The sequence below is a fragment of the Hippocampus zosterae genome, chromosome 11 (genome assembly GCF_025434085.1).
Source record: "Hippocampus zosterae strain Florida chromosome 11, ASM2543408v3, whole genome shotgun sequence".
Classification (NCBI taxonomy): Eukaryota; Metazoa; Chordata; class Actinopteri; order Syngnathiformes; family Syngnathidae; genus Hippocampus; species Hippocampus zosterae.
The window spans coordinates 14,757,639-14,776,051 of NC_067461.1; positions in this window are offsets into that span (position 1 = coordinate 14,757,639).

Sequence of the window (18,413 nt, forward strand, 5' to 3'; positions counted from 1 at the left end):
ACACTTACTAGTGAAAATGTAAGGCCATAAATGTGCCCACTAGTTCACTAGTAAGATGATTTTGACGCTTACTAGTGAACATGTAAGGCCATAAATGTGCCCAATATTTCACTAGTAAGATGATTTTGACGCTTACTAGTGAACATGTAAAGTCATAAATGTGCCCACTAGTTCACTAGTAAGATCATTTTGAGGCTTACTAGTTGACATGTAAGCCACAAAACGCCCACTAGTTCACTAGTAAGATCATTTTGACGCTTACTAGTTGACATGTAAGCCGCAAAACGCCCACCAGTTCACTCGTAAGATCATTTTGAGGCTTACTAGTTGACATGTAAGCCGCAAAACGCCCACTAGTTCACTAGTAAGATCATTTTGAGGCTTACTAGTTGACATGTAAGCTGCAAAACGCCCACCAGTTCACTCGTAAGATCATTTTGAGGCTTACTAGTCGACATGTAGGCCGCAAAACGTCCACCAGTTCACTAGTAAGATCATTTTGAGGCTTACTAGGTGACATGTAAGCCGCAAAAAGCCCACTAGTTCACTAGTAAGATCATTTTGACGCTTACTAGTGAACATGTAAGCCAAAAAACGCTCACTAGTTCACGAGTAAGGTCATTTTGACACTTACTAGTGAACATGTAAGCCACAAAACGCTAACTAGTTCACTCGTAAGATCATTTTGAGGCTTACTAGTGAACATGTAAGCCACAAAACGCCCACTAGTTCACTAGTAAGATCATTTTGATGCTTACTGGTGAACATGTAAGCCACAAAACGCTCACTAGTTCACGAGTAAGGTCATTTTGACACTTACTAGTGAACATGTAAGCCCCAAAACGCCCACTAGTTCACTAATAAGATCATTTTAAGGCTTACTAGTGAACATGTAAGCCACAAAACGCTCACTAGTTCATTAGTAAGTTCATTTTGAGGCTTACTAGTTGACATGTAAGCCGCGAAACGCCCACTAGTTCACTCGTAAGATCATTTTGAGGCTTACTAGTCGACATGTAAGCCGCAAAACGTCCACCAGTTCACTAGTAAGATCATTTTGAGGCTTACTAGGTGACATGTAAGCCGCAAAAAGCCCACTAGTTCACTAGTAAGGTCATTTTGACGCTTACTAGTGAACATGTAAGCCACAAAACGCTCACTAGTTCACTAGTAAGGTCATTTTGACGCTTACTAGTGAACATGTAAACCACAAAACGCCCACTAGTTCACTAGTAAGATCATTTTGAGGCTTACTAGTTGACATGTAAGCCGCAAAACGCCCACTAGTTCACTAGTAAGATCATTTTGATGCTTACTAGTGAACATGTAAGCCACAAAACGCTCACTAGTTCATTAGTAAGTTCATTTTGAGGCTTACTAGTTGACATGTAAGCCGCGAAACGCCCACTAGTTCACTCGTAAGATCATTTTGACGCTTAGTAGTGAACATGTAACGCCATTAATTTGCCCACTAGTTCACTAGTAAGATCATTTTGAGGCTTACTAGTTGACATTTAAGCCACAAAACGCCCACTAGTTCACTAGTAAGGTCATTTTGACGCTTACTAGTGAACATGTAAGCCACAAGACGCTCACTAGTTCACTAGTAAGGTCATTTTGACGCTTTCTAGTGAACATGATAGCCACAAAATGCTCACTAGTTCACTAGTAAGATCATTTTGAGACTTACTAGTTGACATGTAAGCCGCAAAACGCCCACTAGTTCACTAGTAAGATCATTTTGAGGCTTACTAGTTGACATGTAAGCCGCAAAACGCCCACTAGTTCAATAGTAAGATCATTTTGACGCCTCCTAGTGAACACGGAAGGCCATAAATTTGCCCACTAGTTCACAAGTAAGATCATTTTAACGCTTACTAGTGAACATATAAAGTCATAAATGTGCCCACTAGTTCACTAGTAAGATCATTTTGAGGCTTACTAGTTGACATGTAAGCCACAAAATGCCCACTAGTTCACTAGTAAGATCATTTTGAGGCTTACTAGTGAATATGTAAGCCACAAAACGTCCACTATTAAAATCATTTTGACGCTTACTAATGAGCATGTAAGGCCATAAATGTGCCCACTAGTTCACTAGTAAGATCATTTTGACGCTTACTAGTGAACATGTAAGGCCATAAATGTGCCCACTAGTTCACTAGTAAGTTCATTTTGAGGCTTACTAGTTGACATGTAAGCCACAAAATGCCCACTAGTTCATTAGTAAGATCATTTTGAGGCTTACTAGTGAACATGCGAGCCACAAAACACCCACTAGTTCACTAGTAAGCTCATTTTGAGGCTTACTAGTGAATATGTAAGCCACAAAACGTCCACTATTAAAATCATTTTGACGCTTACTAATGAGCATGTAAGGCCATAAATGTGCCCAATATTTCACTAGTAAGAACATTTTGACGCTTACTAGTGAACATGTAAAGTCATAAATGTGCCCACTACTTCACTAGTAAGATCATTTTGAGGCTTACTAGTTGACATGTAAGCCACAAAACGCCCACTAGTTCACCAGTAAGATCTTTTTGAGGCTTACTAGTGAACATGTAAGCCACAAAACGCTCACTAGTTCACTAGTAAGGTCATTTTGACGCTTACTAGTGGACATGTAAGCCACAAAACGCCCACTAGTTCACTAATAAGATCATTTTGAGGCTTACTAGTTGACATGTAAGCCGCAAAACGCCCACTAGTTCACTCGTAAGATCATTTTGAGGCTTACTCGTTGACATGTAAGCCGCAAAACGCCCACTAGTTCACTAGTAAGATCATTTTGAGGCTTACTAGTTGACATGTAAGCCGCAAAACGCCCACCAGTTCACTCGTAAGATCATTTTGAGGCTTACTAGTCGACATGTAAGCCGCAAAACGCCCACCAGTTCACTAGTAAGATCATTTTGAGGCTTACTAGTTGACATGTAAGCCGCAAAACGCCCACTAGTTCACTAGTAAGATCATTTTGACGCTTACTAGTGAACATGTAAGCCACAAAACGCTCACTAGTTCACTAGTAAGGTCATTTTGACACTTACTAGTGAAAATGTAAGGCCATAAATGTGCCCACTAGTTCACTAGTAAGATCATTTTGAGGCTTACTAGTGAACATGTAAAGTCATAAATGTGCCCACTAGTTCACTAGTAAGATCATTTTGAGGCTTACTAGTTGACATGTAAGCCACAAAACGCCCACTAGTTCACTAGTAAGATCATTTTGACGCTTACTAGTGAACATGTAAGCCGCAAAACGCCCACTAGTTCACTAGTAAGATCATTTTGACGCTTACTAGTGAATATGTAAGCCACAAAACGCTCACTAGTTCACTAGTAAGGTCATTTTGACGCTTACTAGTGAACATGTAAGCCACAAACGCCCACTAGTTCACTAGTAAGATCATTTTGAGGCTTACTAGTTGACATGTAACCCGCAAAACGCCCACTAGTTCACTCGTAAGATCATTTTGAGGCTTACTAGTTGACATGTAAGCAGCAAAACGCCCACTAGTTCACTCGTAAGATAATTTTGACGCTTAGTAGTGAACATGTAACGCCATTAATTTGCCCACTAGTTCACTAGTAAGATCATTTTGAGGCTTACTAGTTGACATGTAAGCCACAAAACGCCCACTAGTTCACTAGTAAGGTCATTTTGACGCTTACTAGTGAACATGTAAGCCACAAGACGCTCACTAGTTCTCTAGTAAGGTCATTTTGACGCTTTCTAGTGAACATGATAGCCACAAAATGCTCACTAGTTCACTAGTAAGATCATTTTGAGACTTACTCGTTGACATGTAAGCCGCAAAACGCCCACTAGTTCACTAGTAAGATCATTTTGAGGCTTACTAGTTGACATGTAAGCCGCAAAACGCCCACCAGTTCACTCGTAAGATCATTTTGAGGCTTACTAGTCGACATGTAAGCCGCAAAACGCCCACCAGTTCACTAGTAAGATCATTTTGAGGCTTACTAGTTGACATGTAAGCCGCAAAACGCCCACTAGTTCACTAGTAAGATCATTTTGACGCTTACTAGTGAACATGTAAGCCACAAAACGCTCACTAGTTCACTAGTAAGGTCATTTTGACACTTACTAGTGAAAATGTAAGGCCATAAATGTGCCCACTAGTTCACTAGTAAGATCATTTTGAGGCTTACTAGTTGACCTATAAGCCAAAAAACGCCCACTAGTTCACTAGTATGATCATTTTGACGCTTACTAGTGAACATGTAAGCCACAAAACGCTCACTAGTTCACTAGTAAGATGATTTTGACGCTTACTAGTGAACATGTAAGGCCATAAATGTGCCCAATATTTCACTAGTAAGATCATTTTGACGCTTACTAGTGAACATGTAAAGTCATAAATGTGCCCACTAGTTCACTAGTAAGATCATTTTGAGGCTTACTAGTTGACATGTAAGCCACAAAACGCCCACTAGTTCACTAGTAAGATCATTTTGACGCTTACTAGTGAACATGTAAGCCGCAAAACGCCCACTAGTTCACTAGTAAGATCATTTTGACGCTTACTAGTGAATATGTAAGCCACAAAACGCTCACTAGTTCACTAGTAAGGTCATTTTGACGCTTACTAGTGAACATGTAAGCCACAAACGCCCACTAGTTCACTAGTAAGATCATTTTGAGGCTTACTAGTTGACATGTAACCCGCAAAACGCCCACTAGTTCACTCGTAAGATCATTTTGAGGCTTACTAGTTGACATGTAATCTGCAAAACGCCCACTAGTTCACTCGTAAGATCATTTTGAGGCTTACTAGTTGACATGTAAGCAGCAAAACGCCCACTAGTTCACTCGTAAGATAATTTTGACGCTTAGTAGTGAACATGTAACGCCATTAATTTGCCCACTAGTTCACTAGTAAGATCATTTTGAGGCTTACTAGTTGACATGTAAGCCACAAAACGCCCACTAGTTCACTAGTAAGGTCATTTTGACGCTTACTAGTGAACATGTAAGCCACAAGACGCTCACTAGTTCTCTAGTAAGGTCATTTTGACGCTTTCTAGTGAACATGATAGCCACAAAATGCTCACTAGTTCACTAGTAAGATCATTTTGAGACTTACTAGTTGACATGTAAGCCGCAAAACGCCCACTAGTTCACTAGTAAGATCATTTTGAGGCTTACTAGTTGACATGTAAGCCGCAAAACGCCCACTAGTTCAATAGTAAGATCATTTTGACGCCTCCTAGTGAACACGGAAGGCCATAAATTTGCCCACTAGTTTACAAGTAAGATCATTTTAACGCTTACTAGTGAACATATAAAGTCATAAATGTGCCCACTAGTTCACTAGTAAGATCATTTTGAGGCTTACTAGTTGACATGTAAGCCACAAAATGCCCACTAGTTCACTAGTAAGATCATTTTGAGGCTTACTAGTGAATATGTAAGCCACAAAACGTCCACTATTAAAATCATTTTGACGCTTACTAATGAGCATGTAAGGCCATAAATGTGCCCACTAGTTCACTAGTAAGATCATTTTGACGCTTACTAGTGAACATGTAAGGCCATAAATGTGCCCACTAGTTCACTAGTAAGTTCATTTTGAGGCTTACTAGTTGACATGTAAGCCACAAAATGCCCACTAGTTCAATAGTAAGATCATTTTGAGGCTTACTAGTGAACATGCGAGCCACAAAACACCCACTAGTTCACTAGTAAGCTCATTTTGAGGCTTGCTAGTGAATATGTAAGCCACAAAACGTCCACTATTAAAATCATTTTGACGCTTACTAATGAGCATGTAAGGCCATAAATGTGCCCAATATTTCACTAGTAAGAACATTTTGACGCTTACTAGTGAACATGTAAAGTCATAAATGTGCCCACTACTTCACTAGTAAGATCATTTTGAGGCTTACTAGTTGACATGTAAGCCACAAAACGCCCACTAGTTCACCAGTAAGATCTTTTTGAGGCTTACTAGTGAACATGTAAGCCACAAAACGCTCACTAGTTCACTAGTAAGGTCATTTTGACACTTACTAGTGAACATGTAAGCCACAAAACGCTCATTAGTTCACTAGTAAGGTCATTTTTACGCTTACTAGTGGACATGTAAGCCACAAAACGCCCACTAGTTCACTAATAAGATCATTTTGAGGCTTACTAGTTGACATGTAAGCCGCAAAACGCCCACTAGTTCACTCGTAAGATCATTTTGAGGCTTACTCGTTGACATGTAAGCCGCAAAACGCCCACTAGTTCACTAGTAAGATCATTTTGAGGCTTACTAGTTGACATGTAAGCCGCAAAACGCCCACCAGTTCACTCGTAAGATCATTTTGAGGCTTACTAGTCGACATGTAAGCCGCAAAACGCCCACCAGTTCACTAGTAAGATCATTTTGAGGCTTACTAGTTGACATGTAAGCCGCAAAACGCCCACTAGTTCACTAGTAAGATCATTTTGACGCTTACTAGTGAACATGTAAGCCACAAAACGCTCACTAGTTCACTAGTAAGGTCATTTTGACACTTACTAGTGAAAATGTAAGGCCATAAATGTGCCCACTAGTTCACTAGTAAGATCATTTTGAGGCTTACTAGTTGACCTATAAGCCACAAAACGCCCACTAGTTCACTAGTAAGATCATTTTGACGCTTACTAGTGAACATGTAAGCCACAAAACGCTCACTAGTTCACTAGTAAGATGATTTTGACGCTTACTAGTGAACATGTAAGGCCATAAATGTGCCCAATATTTCACTAGTAAGATCATTTTGACGCTTACTAGTGAACATGTAAAGTCATAAATGTGCCCACTAGTTCACTAGTAAGATCATTTTGAGGCTTACTAGTTGACATGTAAGCCACAAAACGCCCACTAGTTCACTAGTAAGATCATTTTGACGCTTACTAGTGAACATGTAAGCCGCAAAACGCCCACTAGTTCACTAGTAAGATCATTTTGACGCTTACTAGTGAATATGTAAGCCACAAAACGCTCACTAGTTCACTAGTAAGGTCATTTTGACGCTTACTAGTGAACATGTAAGCCACAAACGCCCACTAGTTCACTAGTAAGATCATTTTGAGGCTTACTAGTTGACATGTAACCCGCAAAACGCCCACTAGTTCACTCGTAAGATCATTTTGAGGCTTACTAGTTGACATGTAATCTGCAAAACGCCCACTAGTTCACTCGTAAGATCATTTTGAGGCTTACTAGTTGACATGTAAGCAGCAAAACGCCCACTAGTTCACCAGTAAGATCATTTTGAGGCTTACTAGTTGACATGTAAGCCGCAATACGCCCACTAGTTCACTAGTAAGATCATTTTGACGCTTACTAGTGAACATGTAAGGCCATAAATGTGCCCACTAGTTCACTAGTAAGATCATTTTGACGCTTACTAGTGAACATATAAGGCCGTAATGGGCCCACTTGTAGTGCTGGTGACATTACACTCTACTAGCATTACATGCAAATAAGGATGACTACGAAAACATGTAACGGTATCCTATTGGCTGTACGTTTCAAAATAGTATCATCCCACCAGTCAGGGCTCATGATTTTGGAACTTCTGTGCCCACTTAGTTTTTTAGAACAACAATGGCGGACAGCGTCCTGAGACGTATTCGGCGAAGGTGCAGGGCAATAGAGAGTGCCTGTCGTAAAGGGTCTGCCGGTGAAAGTGAAGCACGCGCGATAAACATTTCAATTGCTAATTTAAGAAGAGTTAGTGACCAGTTTAGCGTTGATACTATTCAAAATTTGATTCAAAGTTTAATAGATCTCCGATCTGTCATCATTGCGGGACCCGCTCCTAATGGTGGACATGTTTGTTCCCATGTGGCACATCGTTTGCACACAGGTAAAATGGCTACCATTTTTTGTCATTGCTTTTTTGTATGTATTTTTATTCGAACTACACACGGGTTTTACTGATGACTTGCTGTGACTTACCTTCTATCACCCTGTCAAACGTCGTTTTATACCAGTGGTTTTCCTGCAAATCAGTAGACTATTAAGTAACGCTATGGCTATACACTTTTAAGCAATAACTAGTGATCTTTTAGTTATTCAATTATAAGTTTGAATTATTTTTTTCTTGAGTAAAATGGTTAGAGAAAATAGCTGCTCGTGGTGTTGAAGCTGCATATACTTTTATGTACATCTGTGTCTATATGCCTGTACTGTATACAGTATATAAAAAACACGTAGTGATTCATTTGCTTGAATTCCTTAATCCTTTTATTTCCATACTTTAGGTTGACGAGCAAGACCAGCACTTGACATTGCAAGGGATCAAATTGAACTGCTCCTCACTCAGGGCTTTACAGTGAGAGCCGTCACGGGGATGTTGGGTTGTTCCTCTTCATACCTGCATAAAAAAATGCAGTTTTTTCAGATTTCAAAGACTGAGAACTTGCATCGGAATTGTTGTTAGATGTGACAAATGACAAGTGAACTGGTACTGCAGGAGCAGAGGGCATGACCTGAGGGACTGCAGGTGAGGGCAGAGATATGATACCTGATGATGCAGGGGGTCGAGATTGGGTACTGCGTGAGACCTCAGGTCTGGTGGCTGTTGAGGTAGCAGTAGGTGAAGCCATCAATGTTGTGGATGGTGGAGGAGGAAAATACTGGGGAATGCTCTCGTGTTCAGTTGGTTAGGATCTCTCTGGTACAGCGTGAGTATTTTCAAATTCAGTGATCTATGTTGTCAAGACAAAGTCTTATTAATCAGTCAGAGTGCTAATATCCAAAAGGAATGTTTGATCAATACAAAGACTAACCTCTAACGGCAGTGTAATATTGGTCTGGGGAAGAATATATATTCTGCTTCTGCCAACTGCTGTTTTGAGGTCCTTTAAAGTGTTTGCCTGAATTCTAGTCAGACGCCTCGACTTATCAGCTCTTGCGAGATGAAATCCAAAAACATTTAGGCTAACTGATGGGAAGCTTTGACAGATGTAATTATTAAACTCTGCGAGACTCCATGAAAGTTGTGCATAACACTCGGGGGAGTTTGTCCCTTGCAGATCATGACTTGGGATCCCTGGAAAATAAATACCCATCCCCAGAAAAAAAGAAAAATCAAACATATGAGCATAATTTTTACAATAAAAGCAGAAGGGTATGTACTGTTCCTACGTTTGAGGTCACTTATACCCTTACCCACCGTTTTATCCATGACAATAACATTAAGTTAATTGGAAATACCAATCTTGACATCGCTAGTGTTTTTTTAAAACAATACAAACAAACATTGCTTTTCTTTAAAGCATGAGGATTTTCTGAGTGACCCCGAACTTTTGAACATTAGTGATATGGCTGGCAACCAGTTCAGGACTACACATCCAATGAAGCAATAACAGTAACAAATGGGGGTCGGGGGTAAAAATATAATCTCACTGTGAAAAACTGCCATTTATGCATTACCCAAACCAATTCTGGTCGGTTTGCAGCATTCCGAATGAGGCGGGAGTACAAGATGATCGGAATTCGGCAACAGGAATAGCCTTACTCTCCAGACTCCGTGTATCCCATGAACAAGTGTTTGCGTTTCTGTATACAGGAACAGAATATGCAACTGTCAATAGTACCTTCAGCAAATTGGGTACAGGTATTCTAATCTCAAAATAGCCAAAGACGTTCGGGCATATAATCTTCGATTCCCCTCTCATTATTATATACTTACACTCAGTTTCACAGTACCAAATAAAAGGCATATGGCCCAAACTATTTCATTTTTATCGTATTATTCATAACATTGATTGAAACTCATGCAATAGCAACATTTATAGAGCCAATAAGATTTGTCAAAGTTAGCCTACCTGCCGTCGGGCGTGCTCTTCTTCGTCTCCGAAAAGTGCTTCTTGTGGCTCGCAATAGATTATTGTCGTCCATCTGCACCGACAATGCTCGTTTTGCAACGTTAAGAGCGTTCCAGACGCGATTAAGAACTTCACTGACACCACTTTCGGTGGCAGATTCAGCTGAATTGCCACTCATATCTGCAAGAGGCCTGCCAAATAACTTCGCTGCGTATGAGACGTCTACTTTCAGCCGATTTGGGTGCCTGACTAATCCGGAATAGGAGCGGATCCCTCAAACGTATACCAAAAGAAATTGTATTATAAAAATTCTTTAGTTACAAAATAAGGTAACACGACCAATAAAGTACCACATAAAACGCTGGTAACAAAATTACCAGGATAAGAATGAGGGTAACAAAAAGTTCTTGCAAACGGCAAGGGAAATTGCAAATGAAAAATCACAACAAAATGCTTACAGTGTCTCTTTTATTTATTATATGTGAGAATTTTAAATGTTGGTATATATTTTAGCAATCATCATGAATGTTGCCATGTTTGATTTGCTTTCACGGGCCACATAAAATAATGTGGCAGGTCAGATCTGGGCCCTTGACTTTGACACGTATGCTGTATAGTATCCACACAGTGTTAATCGTAATAATTACAAGTGCAAAATCTCCAGGTACTCCGGTTTCCTCCCACATTCCAAAAACATGAATGGCAGATTGATTGAGCACTCTAAATTGTCCCAGGGTGTGAGTGCGGATGGTTGTTCGTCCCTCTGTGCCTTGAAATTGGCTTGCAACCGGTTCAGGGTGTCCCCCGCCAACTGCCCGAAGACTGCTGGGATAGACTCCATCACCCCCCTCCGGCAACCCTTGTGAGGTTAAAGCGGATCACAAAATGGATGGCTGGATAATTAATGTGTGCACAACTAGTGAACTTGTAAAGTTTTGTAACTGCCAAACATGTAAACTAGCCAAATGTGATTATTTCACTAGTAAACTTGATGTGTGCACATGTCACCTAGTGCCCTGTTTTGTCAAACATGTTCAGTCAAAGTCTATACATGTTCAGTATTGAGCCTGACAAGTGAGACAAAATACGTTCCACTAGTTATCTAGTGATACGAAAATCTGTGTCACTGGCTTACTAGTGTGTCACACTGAACCCAACTAGTTTACTAGTGAGGAAACATGTGTATCACTAGTTAACAGGTACAGTGAAAATGAGCCCAACTAGTGTAACTAGTGGATATCTTTACATTGACCTGTGAACATGTTCACATTTTGAAACCATCTAGTTAACGTGTAAGGTCAAATTGATTTCACCTAGTTTACTAGTTTGTATTCCTGGATTCACTCGTCGACATGTAACCAATAATGGGCATCCTCTAGTGAACTAGCTGCACATCCTCAGGACAACTTGTAAACTAGTGTAAAACATGCAAATGAAGTGGGTGTGATTATGACAAAATCTGAATCCCGATTGGTGTATTTTAGCTGCAGATCCAATAGGAATCCTGCAGCCACATTTCTGCCCCACCTCCTCATTATATTTTGTGCAACTAGATTACTAGTGAGCAGGTTGGCATCCACTAGTTCTACTAGTGAACATTTTAGACCTCACTAGTTAAACTAGTGCGACATTAAATGTCACATTAGTGCAACTAGTAAATATTTGGGGCATCACCAGTGAACAAGTAACATTTTTGACATTCACTAGTTAGATATCAAGGCGTCAAGGGGCTTTAACTAGTGAACTAGCTACTGTTGTATCCACCACTAGTAAACTAGTGAGTATTTTAGCTCTCACTTGTTTACTAGTGCAGGAAATCACGTGTCACAAGTTCACGTTAGAATAATCCATGATTGACAAGTTGACATGTTGCTGAAAATGAATGACTAGTTGGAGTTTGTATGCAACTAGTTCGTCAAAGTGTGTCACTAGTGTGGCCAAGTGTCGAACTAGTGCTGAAAGATATCGAACTAGTGACACACACTTATGTTTGATATCAGGGATTTGGAATAAGTGCTCAAATGGCTTGCGATAAGAATCAAACACTGCACCTCTGCACCGTCAGGCGGACACTCTCACCAGTCAACCACCAGGCTGCTCATTTGCAAATGATGTTCAACCTATATTTAGTTGAATACACTTCAAATATATTTATATATTTAATATTCAAACGAATATACTTTGTTATAGCAAATAATCATTAACTTTGAATTTCATGACTGCAACACATTCCAGAAAAGATGGAATGCAATTTTTAAATTAAGGCTTTTTCTGAAAAAAGGAAAAAAAATCTAACCCTGTGTGAAAAACACAGTTTGGATAGTTTCATCTCGGGGTGTACTCACTTTTGTTGCCACCAATTTAGACAATAAAGTCCATGTATTGAGTTACTTTGAGAGGACAGTAAATTTATGCAGTCATACTGCTGTCGGTGTGCACTGACTATTTAACGCTGTGGTAGGGTGTCATTTCTTCAGTGGAACATTGTCCCACGAAACTGAATAATTAATTACAAAAATATGAGGGGGGGGTTCATTTCTGTTATATGCTATACTGTATATATTTTTTATTATTCTATTACAAATGGTTTCTAGCATTTTAAAATTATCATAGGTAGGTGGGAATATCAGTGGTGTTGAGGCATGAGACTAAGATCCATCATACCGTTTTGTTGTCCCACTTTTTTCAGCATAGTGGAGTGTTGAAGCCTATTCCAGAATTTTTTTTGAACAACAGGCAGACTTCACCGAGGACAGATTACATTTTTTGTCACATTTAAATCAGAATACTTTTTCTGCTTAATGTCAATTTTGACACTCAATTTGAGTTGAAGATTTATACATTGATCATCGAGCCATCCATCCATTTTCTACTGCTTATCCTGATCAAGAGAGAAGAGGCAGGTTACATTCACGATTGGTTCCCAATCAGTCACAGGCCTAAAACGACAACAACAACAATCATGCAGGCACTTTCACAACCTGGGCAAATTTGAGTTTTTCATTAAAGCCTGGTTTAAATGGCAGAATACTTCGGCTGACTTTAGTCCTGATTGTTCTCTCCTGACAATCGTAAAGATCCTCTAATTCTTGCAATGGCTCCAAAGATAATATCACATATCCCTGTAACGTGTGGTGTGTTCAGGCTGATCTCGACCACTCAGAGGGATGTTTTAGGGCGGTTCAAATCTCATATCGGGGATATTCAACATGCTGGATTCTTTTGGCCCCACATCTCCCCATGCATGGTGTGCCTGGGGGAAAAAGGAGCACACAGCCTGTTGACAGTGACGTGCAGCCAGTCAGAAAGTGAGTTGATAAGACAGCGAGGAAGCACGGTGGGGAATCCAAAATCAAAACAACAGAAAGTCTGTGCTCATGCTGTCTCCACTGCTTTCACCAACACCTTTTATTTTTATGTCACATTTTTTTTCTCCCTGTGGAACCCCCCCCCCCCCCCCCCGAATAAAATACACATGTTCGTTTACTCTGAAGTAACATTTAGTCTTGAGAGGTTTTGACGTCTGACTTTGAATATTCATGAGTGAAATTGGTTTGTCCATGATGTGTTCATTTTGCCATGTGGCTGCACATCACACACCGCATGTTCAAAACTGTTGTAACCGTGATTTTTTAAAATTTTTATCTTAATGTTTGGGGTCTCTAAAGTTATGGAAGTCTGCCAAAAAATAAATAAATCTGGCCTTGTAAATCAGTCTTCAGATGAGCATGCACGTTTAAAAAAATGTGAGAGAGACACACACAAGCAAAAGGAGAACTTGAAAACCCCAAACAGAGGTGCTAAGATTTGGGGAAAAGAAAAAAAAATATTGTTCCATCATGAGGGTATTTTTTTTACATGTATTTATTTATTTTGTATCATTCCTAAGAAATGTTAACAGCAGTTGTGTGATCTATAATGGTGGCATGTTGTTTGATGGAGACTTCTTGAAGCCCGTCATAGTTTTTAAAACATGAGCAAACGTTGAGGTACCCAAAAAGAAGGCACCAAACCTCTCGGTGAGCAACATAATTGGAGAGCCCCCTCAGTCTGATGAGATTTTATGATGAGAATCCTCAATCAAGTATTGACATACTGCACCACAAAATACAAAGCTACAATATAATAAAAACTGCAACTTGCTTACTACTCTTCTACCATTTTGTACCCACCCATTTAAGAGTTCCTGCAAAACACAAATGAAAAAGATCTTACCATCGATGCCAGATTTATGGCCTTCAACATTTCCTGTTTTGAAAGGGCTTTATTGTGTCAACCCGTTCAGACTGGGAAGCAGTTCAAAGAGAACAGAGTCTCCGCTCTCTCTCGCTAACACATGCACACATGCTCGCTCTCACGCACACGCACACACACACACACACACACACACACACACACACACACACACACACACACACGCACACGCACACACCTATGCACACTAACACCAGCGTTACTTTGATTATCGTCTGAGTCCTGATTCACATTTCTTAAAAACACGTCCATTCTTATCGCACAAAAACTCAAGTGTTGAATGACATCATATGAAATTAAATACCAAATTAGTCACTGTTTTTAAAGGAAGACTGCCAGGATCCTCACATAGCAGAAAAAGGCAAGCAGCGACAAAGGAATATTTTGCCCTGAAGCATACATCTAACCTGTTCTCCTGAGGCAAATGTAAAAATATAATCCTATGATGACATAGAGTTAATACACAACTAAAGGCGGGTTACGATAGTCGACGTTCAACCATTCCCATAGTGCTCATGGACTTCCATCTATTCATTCTATTAGTGTTTATACTGTTCAGGGCAGTTGGAGCCTATTCCAGTTGATTTGTGGTGAAAGGCAGACTACAGCTCATCAGTCAGGCGCAGGACACATGACAAGAATTTACACTCACATTGACACCGTCACTGAGAGGGAACTGAACTCATGCTGCCTGCACTGTAGTCAGTGGAAGGCAACCATTCCACCATCTTTGACTGCAAAATTGTTCGCGAAATGAATATTAAATGAGCAGGCTGTCATCTTGTTTTTTTTCTTCTTGTTACTGTAAAATGAATCATTCCTTTTATGTCCTTAATTTGTTGCCCAAAAGTAATTTGTAGGTTGAAACATCAAATAGGAACTAATATTTTGTTTTTGGTGCAAGACTATGGTTGGTGCTGGTGTTCCAAATCGGTGTTCAGATCAGGGACACGCACATACTTTTCTTTGAGTTTGGTTCCAAGAAACCCTCAGGTGGCAGTTAGGCTGCCGGGATGAGGTCACACAGTCATGTATAACAGCGTTGGTTCCCATGGTGATGGTGCAACAGCAGCAGGAAGCAATCTAGTCATATCAAAGGCCCGTATAACAGAAAATGTCGTGTGTCTTATTTTTACTCCCCTAAAGGTATCAATCACCTCGAGAGAGTCTTAACCTTTAACCTGTGGTGTTATTCCAGCGGAAGGTTGGCTGCCTTCGAGTCTTATTGTGGAAGTTGTGTTGACCCGGTGTAGTGCGATGAATTAATCACATGAACAGATTCTTATCTGGTGCTGCGGTCTGCCTGGGGCGCATTACTGCACATCTGAGTCACTCCACTTTCCCAAGGATAGAGCATTTTTAATGCAAAAAACATACAGAAACAAACAAGAAAGGTTTGAAGTTGAATACATTTACATTGACAAGCATTTGTACATTTACATACTTGGGGCTGCTCTGTTAAAAATAACTTTATATAAGTAAAGTAAATAAATAAAGTAAGTAAATAATAATAAGTGAGACAATCTACATCTTGACTTCATTTTCAACATTAGCTTAATGTTTTAGATGAGGTAATTCTTCCCTGTCATCTTCTGTGCATGGGGTGAATAAGAAATGAGCAATAATTAGCAGACCCTTTTGAAATGAACTTTGGTCAACACTTGATATCTCATCACAGCATGGGTTTAATTGAAGACAGGCAAATAAATGGTTTCTCCTTTAAAATTCAAAGTAGCCTCAGGGGCATTACGTAACACCTTGGACCCACCTGAGAGTTGGGCTTTATTGTTCGTCTCACTCATGTCACCTCCCATTAGAGGAATGGATGAGCTCATTGTTGACAACACGCTGAGCAATGCGTGCTTGTAAATGTGTAACCTCAGATGACAATAAGATGACAAATAAGTTGTCACTGTGACAAAAACGTGACGAAGCACATTGAGTTTTAACTTGTTTAGAATTTCAATGAATAAACATTTACATTTATCCCATGAGGGCAGCATGTGGTTCGCACTTAAAGGTTCGAGTTTCAGCATTTGAATCTCGGTACCTTTATGAAGTTTTGATGTTCTCCCCGGCCGAGAGTGGGTTTTCTCCAGGTACACTCGCTTCCACCCACATGCTAATTGTTAAAATTCTGCGTAAATGTCAGTGCGAATGATGGTTTGTCTATGTGCCCTGTGATTGGCGGGTGACAGGTCCAGAGTTAGCTCATCTAATGAGTGCAAGTGCTATGAAAAAATATATGTGTTCCGTGCATTTACTGGTTAACGTCATAGGAACCCTTTTCCCACTGAAACTAGTGGATAGTAGTGATCCGTGGCGACACGCAACCAATTGGCATATTGTCTCTTTCCCACTGACCAACACAAGGTGATTCTGCGCCCCCCTCCACCACTTTGTGTCTGGTTACGTCACCACACTTTGATTGCGTAGATGATAGTGCGGCAGATTTCTTGGTGGTAAACAAAGTAACATGGAAGCGAGTCTTCTTTCTCTTATCATGCTTTTTACCGTCCTTAAAATGGTCGAAAATCAGCAGAGGATCAACTCTTTGCTACTACTGAGACAACGTAGACGACGTGAATATTTGGCCGAAATTGCGGGGGTGCGTGCTATATACGAGGGCGATGGCGAGCGATGTTATGACGCATCACGTACCGCCCTATGTCATCACGTAATTACCGGGCATCTACCGTGTCAGTCTTTTAAACTGCAAGCGATACGGAGCGGAGGCAATCACAACCCACCTCCCATGGCGTGCTGGTGGACACGGATTGACACTGGCCAGTGAGTCATTCCCACTGCCCAAAAATGCGTGTTTACCCGTGGTTTTGCGGCAGTGGGAAAGGGTTATAAGTGAGCCTAATTAGCCTCTCCTCCTGACTACCAGGAAAAAAATATGTTTTCCAATCACACTTATTTGGAAATTCCCCAATCTATGTGAAGTAATTGGACTACTCCAAAAGAATTTTTTGAAATCTCACTACATTTTTTAAACAGGCTCAAATACACTTAAAAGAACTCAAACAACACTTTAACGTGTTAATAAGAGTCTTATAATTAAAATGACAACAGCATTTCAAGACAAAATGTGCTTGATAAAAAGTATTACTTTTCCTATTCCCATAAAAAAGTGCTTGCATTGAGGGAAGCCATTTTCTTACTCTTTCGAACCCCTACAAATTTGGTATCATTGGAAAGCACTGAATGTTCTCTTTCGAGTAACAAAAGGAGTTAATGCGATTGGAGGCACTGGGTGGGAGATATTTAGGTTAAAAAATGTCCTCTACAGAGGACAAATTTGAACTACTGGTAGTCAGGAGGCTATGCCAATATTTTACAGTTTACCTTTTTTTTCTAGTGTTTCAACAACGAGTTCATTGTTTAGCAACATCATGACAAAGAGATTAGGATCACTTTTTTTGTATTGTACAAGTACAGTACAGGCAATGGAATGTTGTTACAAGCTATTTTAAAGCACTACTTCCACTACCGGTAATTGCGAATATGTATAATTGAAGGCAATGTGGATGCACCTAACTATTGACAGTATCAAAATATTTCCTGGTGATTAGATGGCAAGGTGCAATATCGCCAACAACAGGTGTGTGTTGTTGATCATAAATGTTACCAGTCAAGGAAAGGCAGTTGGATGAGTCAGCGCAAGAATAAGCAGTGCATATAACACTGGAGAGATAAAGTATGACGCATATAGAGACGGAGCATCATACGCGTGTTTATAGGCAAGTGTCGTTCAACGGCACGTGAAAAAAACAATTGGCTTTCAAACAGTTGTCATGCAATCACGAAGCAATGTCCCAACTGTTTTAGAGGAAGGAGGGAGAAGTGCGGCTGCCTTTCGGCAAAAATAGAAAGTAAGCCACATAATTAAAGTCATTCAGGACAAAATGCTACCAGTTGTCTCTCCTGTTGCAGTCAATCTGAGCAACTCGGGCGAGACTTGTACACACTGGGCTTTACACGTACGCTATGCGGGGTATATTAGGATTGTAAAAATTAAATAGCGCTTGAAAAGTACGGGAAATGTAAAAAAGATTACTACACGGAAAAAAAGGTGTCACGGCCTGAAAGAAAGCATAACGAGTCCAGCATAATGATAATGCACACATTATCTTTAACTTAACTTCGAAGCACTTTCCTGGACACATTTGCTCATTCAAATGAACACACAAGGCCAATTGACACACAAAGCCACAAGCGCACCGCATACACTAAACAACTGGTATGTGCATTAAAGGCACTCGGAATAAACTACAAAGATGACAAACCACAGAGCTACATTTGTATGGTTAATATTAAATGG